Source organism: Triturus cristatus, chromosome 12 (genome assembly GCF_964204655.1).
Source record: "Triturus cristatus chromosome 12, aTriCri1.1, whole genome shotgun sequence".
Taxonomy (NCBI): domain Eukaryota; kingdom Metazoa; phylum Chordata; class Amphibia; order Caudata; family Salamandridae; genus Triturus; species Triturus cristatus.
The window spans coordinates 76,859,339-76,877,211 of record NC_140595.1 but is presented as its reverse complement, the minus strand read 5'-3'; the positions used below and the strand labels follow the sequence as shown (position 1 = coordinate 76,877,211).

The window sequence follows — 17,873 nt, the reverse complement described above, 5'->3', positions numbered from 1 at the left end:
GAGAGGATGAGAGAGAGAAAGAAAGAATGAGAGAGAGAGAGAGAGAGAGAGAGAGAGAGAGAGAGAGAGAGAGAGAGAGAGAGAGGAAGAGACAGAGAAAGAGAGAAAGAGTGTGAGAGAGAGAAAGCAAGAGATAGAGAGTGAGAGCGAGAAAGAGTGTGAGTGACAGAAAGGAATAGATGGAGAGGGAGAGGGAGTGTTGACACTGTGGAGAAAATCCTCACAGCTCACCTTTTTGCCACCGGTGAGTCTCCAATCACATGCCGGGACATATTGCAGCCCTCAAGTTTAGTCATCTGAAACACAGTATAAAATCAGTAATGGCAGATTACATACAACTGCACACATGTAATTCTCTGTTTCGCCCCTGCGCACCCAGGCTGCTGTACCCCATCGACTCTCGCTGCCCAGAGGTGTCTGTCTGCCCTGTGCACTCAGGCTGCTGCACCCCATCAACTCCTGCCGCCCAGAGGGGTCTGCCATCCTCTGCGCACACAGGCTGTTGTATCCCATCCACTGCCACTGCCCGGAGGTGTCTGCCCGCTGCTGTGCACCCAGGCTGCTACACCCCATCCACTCCCAGTGCCCGGAGGCGACTGCCCACTGCTGCGGAAACAAGCCTCTCTGCTCACCTTCCACCACCGGCGTTTGTGTAAGAGGGTCCACACGTGCCGAAGCAACTTCCTCAGCCGTTGCGTACGCACGGTCAAGCCGAGCTCACAATTCAGGGTGGATGTTGATTGCAGGATGGCCACGCATCATCACAGGCCTGCTAGACAAAAAGCAAGATAAGATTGTGCATCATGCATCCAGCAAAGGAGGGAAAGAGAGAGAGAGAAAGAGTGAGAGAGCGGAAGAGAGAGAGAAAAAGAAAGAAAGAAAGAAAGAAAGAAAGAAAGAAAGAAAGAAAGAAAGAAAAGAAAGAAAGAAAGAAAGAAAGAGAGGGAGAGAGAGAGAGAGAAACAGTGAGAAAGAGAGAAACAGTGTGAGAAAGAGGAAAAGAGAAAAAGAGCAAGTGTGAGAAAGAGAGAGAGAAAGAGAGAGAGAGAGAAAGAGAGAGAGAGAAAGATAGAAACAGTGTGAGAGAGAGGAAGAGACAGAGAAAGAGTGTGAGGGAGAGAAAGGAAGAGATGAAGAGGGACAGTGAGTGCCCACACTGTGGACAAAACCCTCACAGCTCACCTTTCCGCCACCAGTGTGTCTCCAACCACGTGCCAGGACATATTGGAGCCCTCAAGCTCACTCATCTGAAACATAGTACAGAATCAGTAATGGCAGAGTACATACGACTGCGCATGCCTAAATGGCTGTCCTGCCTTTGTGCATCCAGGCTGCTGCACCCCATCCACTTCCACTGCCCAGAGGTGTCTGCCCACTGCTGTGTACCCAGGCTGCTGCACCCCATCCACTCCCTCCGCCCAGAGGTGTCTGCCCACCCCTGCGCACCCAGGCATCACTGCTCACTTTTCCGCGGACAGGGCACCCTCCACATCATGCAGCCCCGCTCCGCAGGCCACCAGGTCTCACATTTGGTGCTGCGTCTTGATTTTACCATGGCAGAGTACATACCAGTTCACCCGCCATCATTGCAGGTTGCACACCAGCTCAGCCCTTGCAGTGCCACTAACTCTGTGAACAGTGAGGTCACGCCACGTGGCGGTAGGCCCTCGCTGGTCGATGGCTCAGGCCTACACTGCGGTCCAGCAGGGCACCCAAAACCTGACCTGTCCGGACCACCGGGAATGGGACATCATCGCAGGCTGCACACCCGCTCAGCACTTACAGTGCCCCTACCTCGGTGCACCGAAAGTCACCGTCCCGTGGCGGTGTGCCTGTGCCGGCCGCAGTGCATCCGGTGCACCAAGTCTGAAATGGAAATGGCATGGAGCACGTGCGCCCGGTCCTTTTTATTGGCAGGGTCACGTGTCCTGTGACGCCTGTGCTTGATGTGTGTGGTGAGGGTGTAAACCAGCCATCAGGGAGTGGCTGTGGCATACTGACAACTAGACCTGAGAGCAGCAGATAACTACAATGAAAATCTGGGCCATGTAGCGTTGTTGTCCCTCCCTGTATGCGTAAGCGGATTGGGCTGGCCTGGTGTATGCCAGTCCTGCATGAGGCTGTGAACAATGACTCCGGAGCTCAGGGCGTGGTTCTGTCCTGGGCTGTATGAGGAATCAACTGATGCGGGTGTCCCTGTTGTAGTGCTGCCGCCACCCAGGCCACAAGCGCCAATGTGTCACCCTGTGACCCAAGTCCTAAAACATGGCCAATATGGAAGGTAGGGGGAATCACTGACCCTACATTCATCCATATTTCCACACATGAAAGATTGTGCACATCACATATCTGTGTGGATATGAATGTTTATTGCACATTCAGTGGAGTGTTGCAGCTGTAGCAATACAGGGCCATGCAAAGAACATATGTACTTATCCAATCACTCCACCAATTCTGAAGCACTTATAAATTCACTATACACTCTATTTGCAGTACTCTAATGATCCAGTCTCTACCTATGTACTTATATAATGATCGAGACAAAGTTACATAACCAACGTTTTCCCCACTGCCAGAGGTAGCATGGTTTTGAGCGCTGTCCACAGCAGAATGTAATGTGGTAGGGCCCAGGGGCAGCATCATGCATACATAATGAACACACGGACACAGTTAGATAGATAGTGGAACTGGGTACGGGCACGTGCGCTCGGCCCCTTTTTATTACCAGGGTCACATGTCCAGTGACGTCTGTGCTGGATGCGTGTGGGGTGAGTGTAAGCCAGCCTTCAGGGAATGGATGGTGCTGGCAACAAGTACAACAGTAATCATCGGCTCACACACAGAGATTCAATCATAAAGGGTCCATGACTTGTGCTGCACTAAGTTAGGGGCACCAGATGTGAAATAATACACAAACGATTCTATCATAAAGGGTTCATGACTTGTGGTACACAGAGGTAGGGGCAGCAGATCTGAAATCATACACAAAAGACTCTATCACAAAGGGTCCATGAGTTGTGGTGCACTGAGGTAGGGGCATCAAAAGCATTCCGCGTGTGCACAGCTAGCGATGATGCGTGGTCTGGGAGGGCCGCACTGGTAGCAATGTCTGTTGCCTACTGGACTGCGTCATCTGCAATCATAACTCGATATGAATTGTGAGCTCTGCAGTCCGCAATGTAGATGGAAGGCAGTAGTCAGCACAGACATCGAGGAATGCTTTTTGTCACTTTCTCTTGACAAAATCCGAGGACGTAGAGTACAATTCTGTCTGCAATTATTAAATCATGTCTCAATGTAAATTGTGAGCTCTGCTGACCGCAGTGTAGGTAACAAAAGATGAAATATGTATGGAATACATTGTCGAAATGTGTAGGTTTCTGGGACATTATAGTTAGTTGCCTACTGGACTCTGAAATTAATGAATCAAGATTGAATTCGAACTGTGAGCTCTGCTGGCCGCAGTGTAGTCTGCCATTCAGTGTTTCTTTGGACTTGCAAGATGAATTTGATCGTTGTACTAAAGCTATAATTGATATCAAAAAAGTTCTTGAAGCAAGGATACTAAAAGGATATACTGTAGGTTTCAGGGACGTTGTCGTTAGTTTCCTACTGGACTCTATAATAAATGAATCAAGTCTCAATTTTAATTGTGAGCCGTGCTGACCGCAGTGTAGGCCAGAGGCAGCGGTCAGCAAGTGCCCACAGCCTTGTGGCATTGAGTTGAGCTGCACAGTTAGTAGCATAAGAAGTATTCAGCGTGTTCGGAGCCTGCGATGATGCGTGGTCCGGGGGGGCCGCACTGGTAGCAATGTCTTTTGTCTAATTAATTTTGCCTTAATAAGGCTACGTGGCGATGACTTGTGGTGCAGTGAGTTAATGGCACCTGATGCAACCAGCGTGTGTACACCCTGTGATGATGCGTGGTCCGGGCGGGCCGCACAGGTAGCAATGTCTTTTGCCCACTGAATTCTGCCTCAGTAAGGCCACGTGGCGGTGACTTGTGGTGCACCGAGTTAGTGGCACCTGAAGCACTCAGCGTGTGCGCACCCTGCGATGATGCGTGGTCCGGGCAGGCCGCACTGGTAGCAATGTCTTTTGTCTAATGAATTCTGCCTTAATAAGGCCACATGGCGTTGACTTGTGGTGCTCTGAGTTAGTGGTACCTCTGGCACTCAGCGTGTACGCAGCCTGCAATGATGAGTGGTCCGGGTGGGCCGCACTGGGAGCAATGTGTCTTGCATATTGGACTGCGTCATCTGCAATCGCGACTCCATCTAAATTGTGAGCCCTGCTGTCCACAGTGTAGATCGAAGGCAGTAGTGTGTACAGACATAACTCTGCGGTGCTGTGCCGCTGTGTTCGCAGGAGGCCTGTGTCGAGGAGGCCCGCGGTCATGGCAGCAGCCACGTGGCAGGGTGAGGGCCGCTGCTCTGGCAGACGCATTGGCCTTCACACAAGTGAACCACGCCCACAGCCCCGGAGTATTTATTCACACTTCTATGTTGGAGTGGCTTACGTTGGACCAGCCCACTGCGCTCCCGCTTACAGGGGACGACGACACAGGTACATGACCGAGATCTTCCCCACTGCCTGAGGTAACATGGTTGCGTCCATTGTCCACAACACTACAAGCACCAGCAGTATATGTACACATGGGGAGGTTTGTTCTCTGCATAGTGAGGTCTGTCCAGCACATCACTGCTACACTTGGTATTGTGTGCATCATTATTGGTGGGTGACTTGCGTCCTTCACACATGTTTAGTTGCCACATCTCGCAACATTCAGCTATTGTGTGGCTGAGGGGCCATGCCGTTTTTGGAAGGTTCGCTGTCCTGTTGTGCGCTGCCTTGGTGGTAGTAGGGGGGAGTGGTCTGGGGGTAGGTCCTGAGGGTGGTGGCAGTGGGTTTTGTGGCCTTCTTGGGTGTGGGAGGTGCATGATCAGTAGCTCTATGACATGTGTTGGTCTTCAGATGTGATTCTGGGCTGGGCTCCCTTTCACACTGTAGGTAGTCATCCTACTTTACACCAGTAAAAGGCAGATGGTACATTCCTACTGCTAACACAGCTTATCGCCTGTTTTTGGATCGCACCGCAGATTTGGCTGCTCGTTGAAAATATCGGGAAGTGGTGATTTTGTGTTATTTTTGCATAGGAACACCTGCTCTGCATATTATTAGCGTTAGTTGTTGCTCTAGTTTGTGGCGATTTATTTTTGCCGAAGCTATTGCTGGAAAACTGGCGATATTGGCTGCTTTCACCAGGTTGAGACCGGAATGATAATTTAAAATCACTGAAAAAACGATAGGTTTAATGAACATTATAATTGGAAATTAGCATTTAAAAAACCTTTGAAATTCACTGAAAAGACCATAGGTTTCAGGGACGTTATAGTTAGAAATTAGCATTTAAAAAACCTTAGAAATTCACTGAAAAAAACATAGGTTTCAGGGACGTTCTAGTTAGTTGGACATTTCACTCGTACAAAACCAGAGAAATTTGAACGTTATAGTTAGTAGAGCTAAGTATAACTCGCGCCCCCGCAATGCACTGCTGGTGACGTCACATATTACATCACTCATGACATGGTCAGTGACATCACGGATGACATCACTGATGACATCTCAAATGACATCACTGATGACATCATCCAGTGAATGGGTCTTCCTGTTAAGTTTAAATATATTTTATATATGTTAATGCCAAGGTGTATTGAAGAATGAGTTGGTGTATAAGTGTGTGGGTGGAGGATTTAATAGGTGTGTACATGACTGTATAAGTGAGTGATTAAATGTGTCTTACTGAATGCATGGGTTAGTGACAAAAATGTGTGAATGGCTTCTCTGGTTTTGTACGTGTGAAATGTCCAACTAACTATACCGTCCCTGAACCCTATGTTTTTTTCAGTGAATTTCTAAGGTTTTTTAAATGCTAATTTCTAACTATAACGTCCCTGAAACCTATGGTTTTTTCAGTGAATATATATGTATATGTATGAATTCCTGAATAAAGAGGCACTCACTGGGGGTGAGTTTTAAAGATTTATTTTCTCACTCGGGCAAACAAGCGAGCTTCAGCTGGTCGCCTTCTTCGGTGTCATCAGACGCTGCTGGAAACGCCACTCTAATTATACACAAATAATTAATTGAAGTAAAAACGGACATTAATTCATACATCCGATTTCTCAATGCAACATTATTGCGTCATCTTGGTATAATACTTTGGCAAATGCATAGTTGCAGCAGTTGGCTGATCAAGATATATCTCAGCCACCTAATTGGATTACATAAACCAAAGTTGTAAATCACCGTAATTTAGCCCTGTATGGGCATGGGTTTCTTCCAACATTATGCTGCCATTACTGTGATTTAAAACCAGGACCAGGAGCGACAATTGAAACACACGGGTACACCCCCATGATTGAGGCACCCGCCCGTGAGTGCGCCGGAGAAAAGGTGTAGCTAGGAGCGTGATTTATATATATATATATATATATATATATATACATATATATATATATATATATATATATATATATACATATATATATTCCCACTCCAGCTCGTTCTTGCTGTTTTTTTCGGCGCTCTCGGTGGTGCGTAATCCAACCGAGCCATGCCGTTTCAAATCACACAAAACCTTCCAAAAGTAGAAGAATGGATCGCACTCACCGGTAGATTCAAAATCCTTTAATCTCAGTAATTTCCGATCGTTAAGGGAAAATACCTCAAACCAACGCGTTTCTGTCTTCCTGAGACCTTGTTCACGGTTTACATTCAGCAAAGTGTTTGGACCCATTTAAATACATCGTTATAGATTATGGCTTCCGTAATCATTTCCTGTCCATACATCGTTATACTTTCTGGGAGATGTTGTTTAAAGAAAAAAATAACAATTCATCGTACATTCTGTAGGAGAGTAGGATCTGCTTCACATGGGTACCCCCACTTTTTGCTGGTGTTTCACTGTTTTTCGACATTAGTCTGGCTGTGGCCCTGCTAATCAGGATCCCAGCCTAGTTGCTTCCTCTCTAAAATGGTTTCCATGTACATTAGGTACATTTCTAATTGGATTCTGGATGCCTTATAAGCCCCTAGTATATGGTATACTATGTACTTAGGGCATAGGTACCTCAGAGGCCTACTAGTGGCTGAAGCATGTATTATGCCACCCCTGGGAAGCACTCCAAAGTGACACCACAGGTCTGCTACTGCAGCCTGGGTAAGGTGGTGCTTGCACCCCTTACAGTGGTATAGGCTACCTATATCACTACCATAGCACACACATTTAAAACCTATAAGTCACTCTTATGGCAGGCCTTAACAATGCTGAAGGCAGAGTGCTTGGTTTTTATGTGAGAGGGTGCCCCTGCATGAGCAGAGCCCCTCTGCAGCGTTCGGAGTACCTCCTCTGATGCTGTTTGTGGTACAGCCTGACAATATACTCTTAAGTGCATTATAACCTCGCGGTAAATGCTAACTTTGGGATGGCTGCACGGAAACATGTCGTGTTTGGTGTTAAACGCTTTGGAATACTACCCCCCTCTGCCAGTTCTGGCAGCGGGAGTAGCATTCCACCCTTCTAGAGGGAGAGACATGTTCACACTGGTCTAACCCGGTAGGACTTTCTACAGCCCTGGCATCACATAATGGATGCCTCTGCCACAGACACGGGTCTGGCCTCCTGCTGCTGACCGAAACTCCACAGGGGAGGCCTGGACAATAGGTTTCCTGTCCCAGTGAGGTGTAACCACCTCCCCAGACAGGCAGATGTGTATTGGGGCTGGGCGGGAGCACTCTCTGGTGCTTTGAAGTCCTGCACTGGGGGCACACTTGGTGTCTCTGTGCATAGTCCAGTTCAAACCGGTTGTAGGGGTTACCTGCCCCTGCTCTGGTATGAAACTGGACAAAGGAAATGGGTGTAACCACCCCTCTTTCCAAACCCTCCCATAGATGGGTCCCTAGTGTATGTCCAACCCCCAAACTTAGTATAAGTATGGGAACCCAGTCCTTGAGACTTTAGATTACCCTGGACGAAACTCTGCAATATATATCCTGGACCTTCGACGTTCTACTTTGCTTAGAAGACTGAAGAAATCTCCCTTGGGGTCAAGGAGTGACTCCCCTGCTTGGCAGGCACCAAAGAAGCAACTGACCGGTCTGCATCGCTGAAGCTCCCGCCGGACGCCGAAGTCTTTGCATCACCAGCGGTGGATTTCCAGACTTCCCCGAGGCTACCCTGAGTCCACAGCAAAGCTGAGGCCTGTGGCTATCGTGGGTGATGTGAAACCGTGAGCCCTGGACACCGTGAACTTTTGCAGCACCATCCTCTTCCTGGTCTTCCTCGAAATTGTGCTTTGGGCTCCGAGTAGCCCCAGCCTTCACAATCTCTTGCACCGAAGATTTCTGGCCTCCACTCCACGAGTGACCCGTGGGCCAGTTTCCAGTGCGACCGCTCGAGGCTCCTTCGCGATCGCTAGCCCGTTGGCTAGTAGGTCCCCATGAAGGCAACTCCTCTTCTGATAGGGCTTTCCTGGTTGCTCCAGACGTGCCCCAACTTACCCTCGCTGGGTGAGTCCCACAGACATTGCTGGTCTGCACCGCAGTCCTTTCCCTGATTTCCAGCGACTTGCCGATGCCAAGGCTTGTTGGATCCAATCTGGTCGTCGATACCGCAGCACTCGACAGACTTTGAGGGACAGCTCGAATCCAGCTCCTGGTCATCGTTGGTGCCTCCTGGACCTCGTAGCTGAAGAGTTAAGACACCTGTCAACTCACCTGAAGCACCCGACATCTGTGGGCATTGGTCCATCCGCCCTTGGTCGACAAATGGGGCAAGGCGAGGCTACCTGTGGCAATCGGTTGGATGGGTCATAGCGAATAATCATGGCATGCAAATAGGCAGCCGTGCATTGATTGGCAGCATCTGTAGAGACTTTGGCGTGCTCTTTAACCTATTTGTGCTCCTTATGGGGGGATATTCCACAGAGGGAAGGCCAGGCCTTATTGTTAGGCAGAACATGTATTTATGATTGAAAGAAGTGTAGTCTATCGTGTGCTGTGAGGGGCTGTACAGAGCAGTAAGTGCCTGTTTACATACCCAATCAATGTGCATCCAAACCGTCACTTGAGACTGAACAGTGACAGAAGCGGCTGGGTTACTGATGGAATGTGAATGGAGGGCAGAAAGGAAGGGTGTTTGTGGTAAATCAAAGGATTGAAACGTGGTTGGTGCACTACCATAGCCGGGTACCAGAAGGGAACATTTGAGGGGTAATGAGATGGTGGCATCCAGAGGTCAAAAAAGGTGTCAGAGGCACAGAGGTATGGGGATCCTGGTCCCACAGTGAAGGGTGGTGACAAGTCCCTGCTAAAGATTTCTGTCCAACCATGACAAAATGTTGTACAGCCTTGCTATCTCTGTATCTTTTCCCCAGTATTTTTCAAGCCGGCAGATGACTGGAGCAAGCTTCCCAACGTTTTTCTTGGCCTCATACCTGGAAAGGAGTGCCTGAACTTTCTGGCCTAAGGATACTCCCAAAGTTTGCGCTACTGACATTCTGGGAAAATCCTTACTAACCATGCGTATTTATGCACCATACATGGCATGTCCTTATACCTGCACACTTGCCAGCTATGAGGTGGTGCGAGTGTTTTTATTTGAGAGAAATATTCATCTATGCTTCCTCTCCTAACTGAGGACTATGGAGCTGCTGTTCCTCTCTCAAGTGTCCCTTCAAAGAGAGGTGACACACTCACTCAATCACTCAGCAAACATGTATGCTTAGACACTTTCATCTTGCTCTTTACCTTCCATACCTTCCCCCTTCATCACAAATATAGGCCGGCCATTCCTCATTACTCATTCACTCAGTCATCACAGTCCTCCACTCCGTAAGTCCTGCAAGACAAACATGAGCAAGAGGTATGTCAGCAAGCACTAGTAAAGCTTCAGTGTGAATTTATGTTCATACTGCTGCCCTCTAGTAATGCTACACGGCAACTGCAGCATAATAATGTGACTGAGAAGAGGGCTGTCCTATGCAAATAATGTCCCCCCATGCATACTTTCTTCTGAGACGGTCGCCAGATTGCGCCGTGATACAGCCTCCAACATCAAATCTTCAGCCGAATTCAAAAGCAGCCTATCTTAGGGTAAGGATTTAGCCACTCAAAGGCCGCAATAAGGGACATCATCTTCATTTAGCAGAGTGCTAAATTGCCTGCAGTCATCCTCTATATAGAACATGGGCGATCGAGGGTATTTGAGGGCTTTGTTCAAAGAAAGAAAGGGGATGTTTCAAGCCCCAGCCCAGCGCTGTGATGCTCCAGTACCTTACCTGCTGCAGCAGACATGATGTAGACCTGCTAGAGAAAAGGCCTGACTTTGCCCTTTTCTGCCTCTTGAAGAAAACAACCTTTCTAGCTTCTTGTTGCACCTAATAAAGGGAGTTTCACTTGCCTCAAACTTTACCCATCATTTCATTAGTCAAAGCTCGTACATGACCTTTATTCCTAGCCAACCTCACAGACACTAAACCCCTGATTTGAGATGTTGTCTCACACCAAAATGAAAAATCACCACCATCCAATTATTTTACTATCAGTGTAGCACCTTCCTCGCATTCTTGTGCTCAGTTTTACCCCCTGAAGTCACATTTGCGCTCTAAAATACACCAAATTTAAGGGACAAAGAATGAACACATTGATAAAGAATGCCCCGACTTGAGAAAAAGGGGGTTGGAGGGAGGTCACGAGGGAAAAGTTTTGACATTTTGGGGCGCCGCACATGCCAAAAAGAGTGGCCACTTTTCTCCTCTATTTTTCAAAGTGAAAATAAACTTAGCAAATTAAAATAAAAGCACAATCTGAAATTTTACCACCTTAGGATAGGTTGAGTGCATTGGCAGGATTTGAACCCCTGTCCTGTGAGAGCCTTTAGCACCAAAGGCACAAGACTTGCCACTGAGATATAGCTCCTTGGTAAACTGTATCTTTGCAGTAGTAACTATAAGCAACAGACAGGCCCTGGTGACATTGCCTGTGGCTTCCATTGCACATGAAAACGATGACCATGATATAGGGACAATTTGATAAGGTACTGACATAGAAATGTGTGTGGTTCAGTGGGTAAGTTTCTGAATTCCAGCCAGACAACCAGGGTTCAAATCCTGGGATTGGCACCAGGTGGTTGTTGGTGGTGCAGCACAGGTAAGTTGGAGGTTGGCCTGCCTGGCCAATTGGTAAGTAAAATGTTCAAGCATTGCAAAGTCAATTTATGTGTGGTATGGAAATGTTTATTAGTTTAGAATCAATCAGTCATACAGGACATTCCTGTAAAGCACACATTCATACACATCACAGAGCATGAGTAATAAAAACTCTCAAATTGTACTATGTGAAATGGAAACATGGGATATGACACATTCACCTGCATTGGCATGATGAGGTGGTAGTTGGGGAGGTGCGGAAGGTGCTGCCATTAGGCGAGAAGAAGCCCGAGGCCTACCTAAGATCCCAATATCGAGGGAATGGGACCTGTTAATTGAAGCATTTAAAGCCATGGAACCTACGCCAGTTCCTAGAGCAGACGATGCATAAAATGGTTACTATTGATTACCTTCATAATTCACAGTATTAATGACCCCAGAACGACATGAATACACAGCATGACTGGCTGCACTTCGTGGCAAATATACATAGGTCAATATGGGCACAGGATGGACACTAAGGTGAATATATAAATACCTGTCCTGTCTGAGGAAGAGCCATAAAGGGGGGAGGGGGTACTGTAGTAGGGAAGTTATGTTCATATGTAAACACTTATATATGATTCCACTATACCGAGTATTAATATTAAAATATACATGCAGTGCAACCTAACTTGTAGATGTATGACATCAATTGCTAGACACTAATTTCTAATTGTTGGCTAAGTTTTGTATTACTATCTGCACTGTAGTGATAACTTAATATGCATGTACGTATTCATTTTGCTTTTACTGTACAAAGAAAAAAGTTTTTAAAATGTAATAAAGCGTGTTTAAAAAAAATGACACATTCACCTACATTTGTTTAGCTGCAAATTAACTGGGCAATGTTCTACCTGTGCGCTGCTTGACCTCCAAATGTTCCTTGCAGTACACACAAATTAGAAAAAAATCATGAGCAACTTTCAAATGAAGTATTTATCATGCAGCTTCACTTCGTGAAGGGAACTGAATGCACATGAATCCCTAAATGTGTCCTCTTGTCAGCAAAAACCATAGAGACAAAAACAGGAAAATCAATTTGACCAGATCCTTATTCTGGTTCAAGAATACCTGCTGGAACCAGAATCCGACTTGTTCCCATCGATTTTAGAATATTTCCAGTCTGTTTCTCGACCTAGTGTATTTGATTGTGCGGACTACTGGTCCCATCACCCCAGAAGGATCCAATCTCTACAAGAAACACAAGCAACAGAAACAGATAAATATGTAGATGATCGTAAACTACAGTGAACGATTCTAAATACTAATGATAACTCTTAAGGACCTGTTTGCTGCTTAAGACCAAAGTAAGAATCCAGCAGGTCTTTATACCGGACATGGACCAAGGAGTGGAAAATTTGGTAAGCAGTTACATCGCAGGCCAGTCAACAGGATTAAGAAGCTCACCTCTACCAACTATCGCATAAGAAACACCCGAAGCACTTTGGTCATCTATAAGTGCAGATTGTGCATGGCTCCCAAAAGTTTCAAAAATGCTAATTTACATAATGAGGACATCACAGGGAATGACATCTAATAACATGCAAGCTGACCGAAATATCAAACGAAAAGTCATTGCCATTTTGCTCCAGAACTAATAGTCCTCTGTGTTTAGGGCCATTCAGTGGAACCATTTCCAACCTTCTTATCACTTCAGGTACAACATCTGCATCAATCCTCACTTAAGTATTGAGGTTCTATTCATAGTTGCTTGTGGCTTTAAAAGTACAGAAAAAGAAAAAAGTAAATGGAGAAAACAAGGGAAAGAAAAAATAGTAAGGTGAGATAAGGAGTAGGAAGGAGACGAAATGAAAGACAACGTGAGTTACTAAGGGGGAGGAATAGTGAAAAATAAGGATGAGGAATAGAGAGAAGGGTTGATAAAGAGGAAGCACAAGAAATCATAGGCAAGGGAATGTCAGGTCGACCTTCCTTTGCCTTCCTCTTCTTCTTGAAAGAGGATTGATAAGGGTGACGACCTTCCTCAGAAGTCTCACCACTGCCCTTCGAGATTCAGTAACAGGAAGGTGAAGAGACACCAAACAAAGCATTAATAAAGTTTACAAAGATGGCCGAGGCAAAGAAGAGATACATGAGAGGAAAAAGCAAACTAATTGATGAAAAAAACACTAAAAAAATACACAAGCAAAATTACTAACAAAAATAAAAATCCGAACACAAGAACTTTAACTAGAACCCAGAAGAAAACACGAGCAAAAATCCTAACTCAAGAATCCCAACAAGATCATGGATAGCTGAAACAAGGTAATGAGGTGCACTGAGTAATGAAGGCAGAGTCTGAAAGGCTGAGATGCATGGAGTGTTAGTATTTGAGGCCTTATATAGGACATCTCAGGTGACAACTCTTCCAAGTTGCTTTGTTTTCTCCGACCTCTAGATGTTCCAGACCTATGAACACACCAGTCGTAAACCTCTTCTCCATTATCCATCGTTGAAAGACGTGTGGCCTCAAGATGTAGTAGAAGTGTACCTCCCCCCCCCCAAAGGCTTGTGTTTGTTAACAGTGTTTCTATGGGGCCTGTGGGATTGGTGGATCCTGCTGCTCATGGCGACTGAGCGGGGTTTACAAAGATTCAGGGCTCCAGTACTCATTTGCATAACAATGATATGGGTAAAGAAAAGAGGAGCGGTATGGAGAAAAAGAAAGGGAAGGCAGAAGAAAGGGGCTAGGGAAAATGATGTAAGAAATAAAAGGCACAAGAATAGTTAATTTGACAAATGAGTACAAAAAAGTTGCACCTGAATGGAAGAGGGAAAGGGAGGAAACGAGTGAAAAAGAGCGTGTGAGGCAAACAGATCTGGGCATGAAGGCAGAGGCATAAATCTGTACTGACAATGATGATACTTCAAACAATTCTTAAAGGTCCATGCAGGCCAAAAACAAAAAGCCAGCTTTTCGCTGTTTTGAAACAAATGTAAGGTCATTTAATATCTAGCCTCTATGGGTCTTTATTTAATATTCCACTGCTGTAGGTTGGAAATGCGATGACGTACCCTGGCCTAAAAACGAAAGCTGGCAAGTATGCCTTGATGATCTTTTTTTCCATTCTGTCTGGATATTTGAAAGTCACTGACCTGCTTCTTTGCCTCCTGCCACTGAAGTACCCATACCACCCCTGGGATATTGTTTTTATCTTTCAAAGAAGCAATATGCCTCCCATTGACTTCAGTGGGATCACCCGTACCGAAAGCTTCCCAACCAGTGGTTGAAGTGGGCATGATCTGAGGTGCACGGCGTGCCCATACTTTTTTAATTTAAGAAAAACAGTTCACCTACGTTTTGTAAAAAGACAACCGTCCCAGAACAGTTAATTCCGACAGTTGAAATGCTTTAGCTGAAAAGTAAGGCAGGGAATCTCCTATGCTGGGAAACCACGGTGGGGCAGACAGCTAAACATGCCTTCATGCCAGGGTGCCTGCTTGCCTGAAAAAAGAATGTATGCGCACAACTGGTTAATCTGCCCATGTAAAGGGTGCTTGGAAGCCAGTATTGGTTTTAATTGATGGAATCACTTGAAGCTTCCTGATAACACTTTAATTCTTTTGAGAGGAATTGCAAGGGAGTTGACAGCAGAGTGGTGAGGTGTGTGCTTTTAAAGGACATTTATAAAAAGAATTGCATGATGCATAGTCCAGGTATTACTAAAATCTATATTTTGGAAGCCTCTTTTTATCTTAAACCATTTTGCACATTTTATAGCAGCCTATCTTCTGTGTGTAATGCACGTTTAAAATAACTACTTACATATTCACTGCGCTTTCTGTCACGGACAGGGATCTCCTAGGACTGCACATACACAAGTCACTATTCTCCACAGCACCAACCAGGAGACAATTCCATGGCCATCTGGTTACAGACACACACCACTGCAGTGCTAACTAATAGAGATTTCATCATGTACGATAGTGCATTTCCCACTGATCTGTTTTAAGTTAAGCTCTGCATTACTTTACATGCAGTTAACTGAAGGTTGAAAGACTAAAAAAAGTTACAGAATATTTAGTTTTTTAGCCATGCCTTTGACCCCCACCCCAACACTCCCTCACCCCAAGGCCATTTGCACACAGCATCACAGTTCCCACAATTCAGCGAAAAAACAACTTGTGAGCATTCGGAAAGCTTCCCTGGGAATGCATTCAGCCCATTGCTTACCATTTTCTTTGCAGTTTGTAACTCACATTTTCTGGCTTTCTACTTGCTGGCTTTGTTTTAGGCTGTCCAGCAAGTGTTTGTCACGCACGTGGAGCAAACCTTGTTCACCATTGCTCCTGGTATTCTCCCATGAGTCCTTGCTTCTGTAAACAGGCAATTAAATGTAGTTCTTATCTTGTCACATTTGCTTGACAGAGGTCAAATGTCAGGCTCTGTCTTCCGAAGGAGCTAGATGTCTACTTTTCTTTCTCTGACTTCAAAGTGAGAGGATTTATGTGATAATCTTGTTGGGTACTGGGAAAGATTTTTTTTTCTAACACACAATAAAATAAATGAACTGTGCAAATTTTTCAGAATATATCAGAATTTCAAAAGCACAACTTGAGTTAAAAAAAATGTAATTCGGAAGTATGGTGGAAACAAATATTTTAATATGATCAAAACAAATCAGTACACTAGGTGATGCCATTTCCACACATTGTCATTGTGCTCTGTATAGTTTTATCAGTAAAGCTGCATGTGCAAATGTAATTGTCATTTCAATTGAAAATATGTAGTCTATATTGGCAGTGCACTACCACACCATGCATAGACCACACAGCACCACTCCACTCTACAACACTCTCCTACACTTTAAGGCCCTCCAATTAGGGTGACCAGATGTACCAGATTTCCCCGGACAGGCACAGTTTTTAGAGGACTGTCCTGGTGCCCTGACACTTAAGTATACATGTCCCGGTTTTTAGGACAAACATCAGATCATTCTGCAAAGAAGAATTGAAAGATATAACTTCCTTTCACAGTAAATAATTTGTCTGTTTCTATCAGAAAGCATAGGACGAGGGCAACTGAATACACCCAGCAGAGGGGAGACAGGGTGTGTGGTACGGCACTGGGGCTCATGGTGGAGGTCCTGTCATTGATAATGTTATGTAAATGTCGCCTGGTAAATGTAGGGGCGGGGGTGTGTGTGCGTGTGTGTGTGTGCGTGTGTGTATATATCATGTTACTAACAGCATAGAATTGTTCCACATATCTGTTCAAAGCTTATTTTAACATAAATTTCACGATCAATTCAAGTATACAATGCATGATCATATATGTGATGATGGCAACCTGGGTTTATATTATGGTTGCAATTTGTAATTACGTTTCTTTGGGCTCGCATATTATCATGTCCTTACAGCCAGTTGTTTATACTGCTTGGTGTACACTATCACATTTCTAAAATGTTTTAAACAGATTTTAAAAACATTTCTTTTCAAAACATTATTTGAACAATTATGCCCCAGTGGGCAATCGAGTCCCTTTAAGTAGCATATAATTTGTTTTACCTCTGGCCATGCAAAAAAACAGGTTCGGTCAAACATAAAAACTAGACTTAGACTGAAGGCTTTAGTCCTACTTTTATGTCTGACTTGGCTCGGTTTTTGCTTCTCAAAATGTGGTCACCCTACCTCCACTGTAATCCACTACTCTCTACAACATCCTACTCCACTTTACGATACGACACTCCACTCTATGCCACTTGACGATACTCCACTCTACGACACTCCATGCCCCATTACTTCACTGTACGCCACTCTACTCCACTGACACTTTACTCCACTCTACGCTATTCTACGACAATTTATCAACTTTATGCTCATCACCTCTAAACCTGTCCACTCTGACTGCTGCACTCCACTCTACTCCACCCTATGCCACTCCATTCAATGACACGGTACTCCACAACTCTCTACTCCACTCCTCTCCAATATTAACCACTACACTCTACGCCACTCAGCTCTACACCACTCCACTCTGTTCCACTTTCCGCCACTCAGACTCTACTTTACTCTACGCCACTCCGCACGAAACTCTACTACACTTTCTTCCACTCTACGACAGTCTTCTCCACTCTGACACTTTTTGCCGCTCCACTCTACGTCACTCTGCTCTACGCCACTAACTTTTAGCCATGCTGGACAGCAGCCACACTGGTGTACAACATGGCTAAAACACATTGCCAAAGCATAAGCAAGACCTATTGGCTTTGCCAGGGCTGCTTTGTAATGTACTTCAACTCCTTCTCCTAACATGTTTACATCTCCTTTGATTTCAATGGGATCCCCATCCAAAACCAGAGATCAAACCTTCCTTAAAGACAGATGATTGCGAGGCTTTCCTTTGGCTTAAGTAGCAGATATATTTTATTTTTAAAGAATAGATCCACCCCTATACCCAAACTTGTTACGCCCTGCTGTTTACAGGAATCAAGCCTTGAACATGCGTGTTTTCATCCCTTATAGTTAGAGATACGCCGGCCACTACTCCGCGAGTATATTGTACCCTACTTGCATGTATACCCAACTCTGGCTCTAATCACAACAGCCGACCCAGCAAGATTTTCCCGTTGTACTTCCGGCTGCACGGACCGTACATCGTTCCACCACATGTATTTCCGG

The 17,873-nt window shown here is 45.4% G+C and overlaps 1 long non-coding RNA gene across 1 annotated transcript in view; it reads right to left on the bottom strand.

Moving 5' to 3' along the window:
- LOC146772605 (uncharacterized) overlaps positions 1-17,824 on the bottom strand; it is an 18,209-nt gene extending 385 nt beyond the window's left edge. The window contains exons 1-6 of the long non-coding RNA XR_014972145.1: positions 17,775-17,824; positions 15,427-15,569; positions 12,324-12,443; positions 1,183-1,247; positions 633-772; positions 232-296 (exon numbers count right to left, since the gene is read on the bottom strand). This is a non-coding gene — a long non-coding RNA (uncharacterized LOC146772605). The remainder of the gene's footprint in view (positions 1-231; positions 297-632; positions 773-1,182; positions 1,248-12,323; positions 12,444-15,426; positions 15,570-17,774) is intronic.
- Between the last annotated feature and the right edge of the window lie 49 nt (positions 17,825-17,873).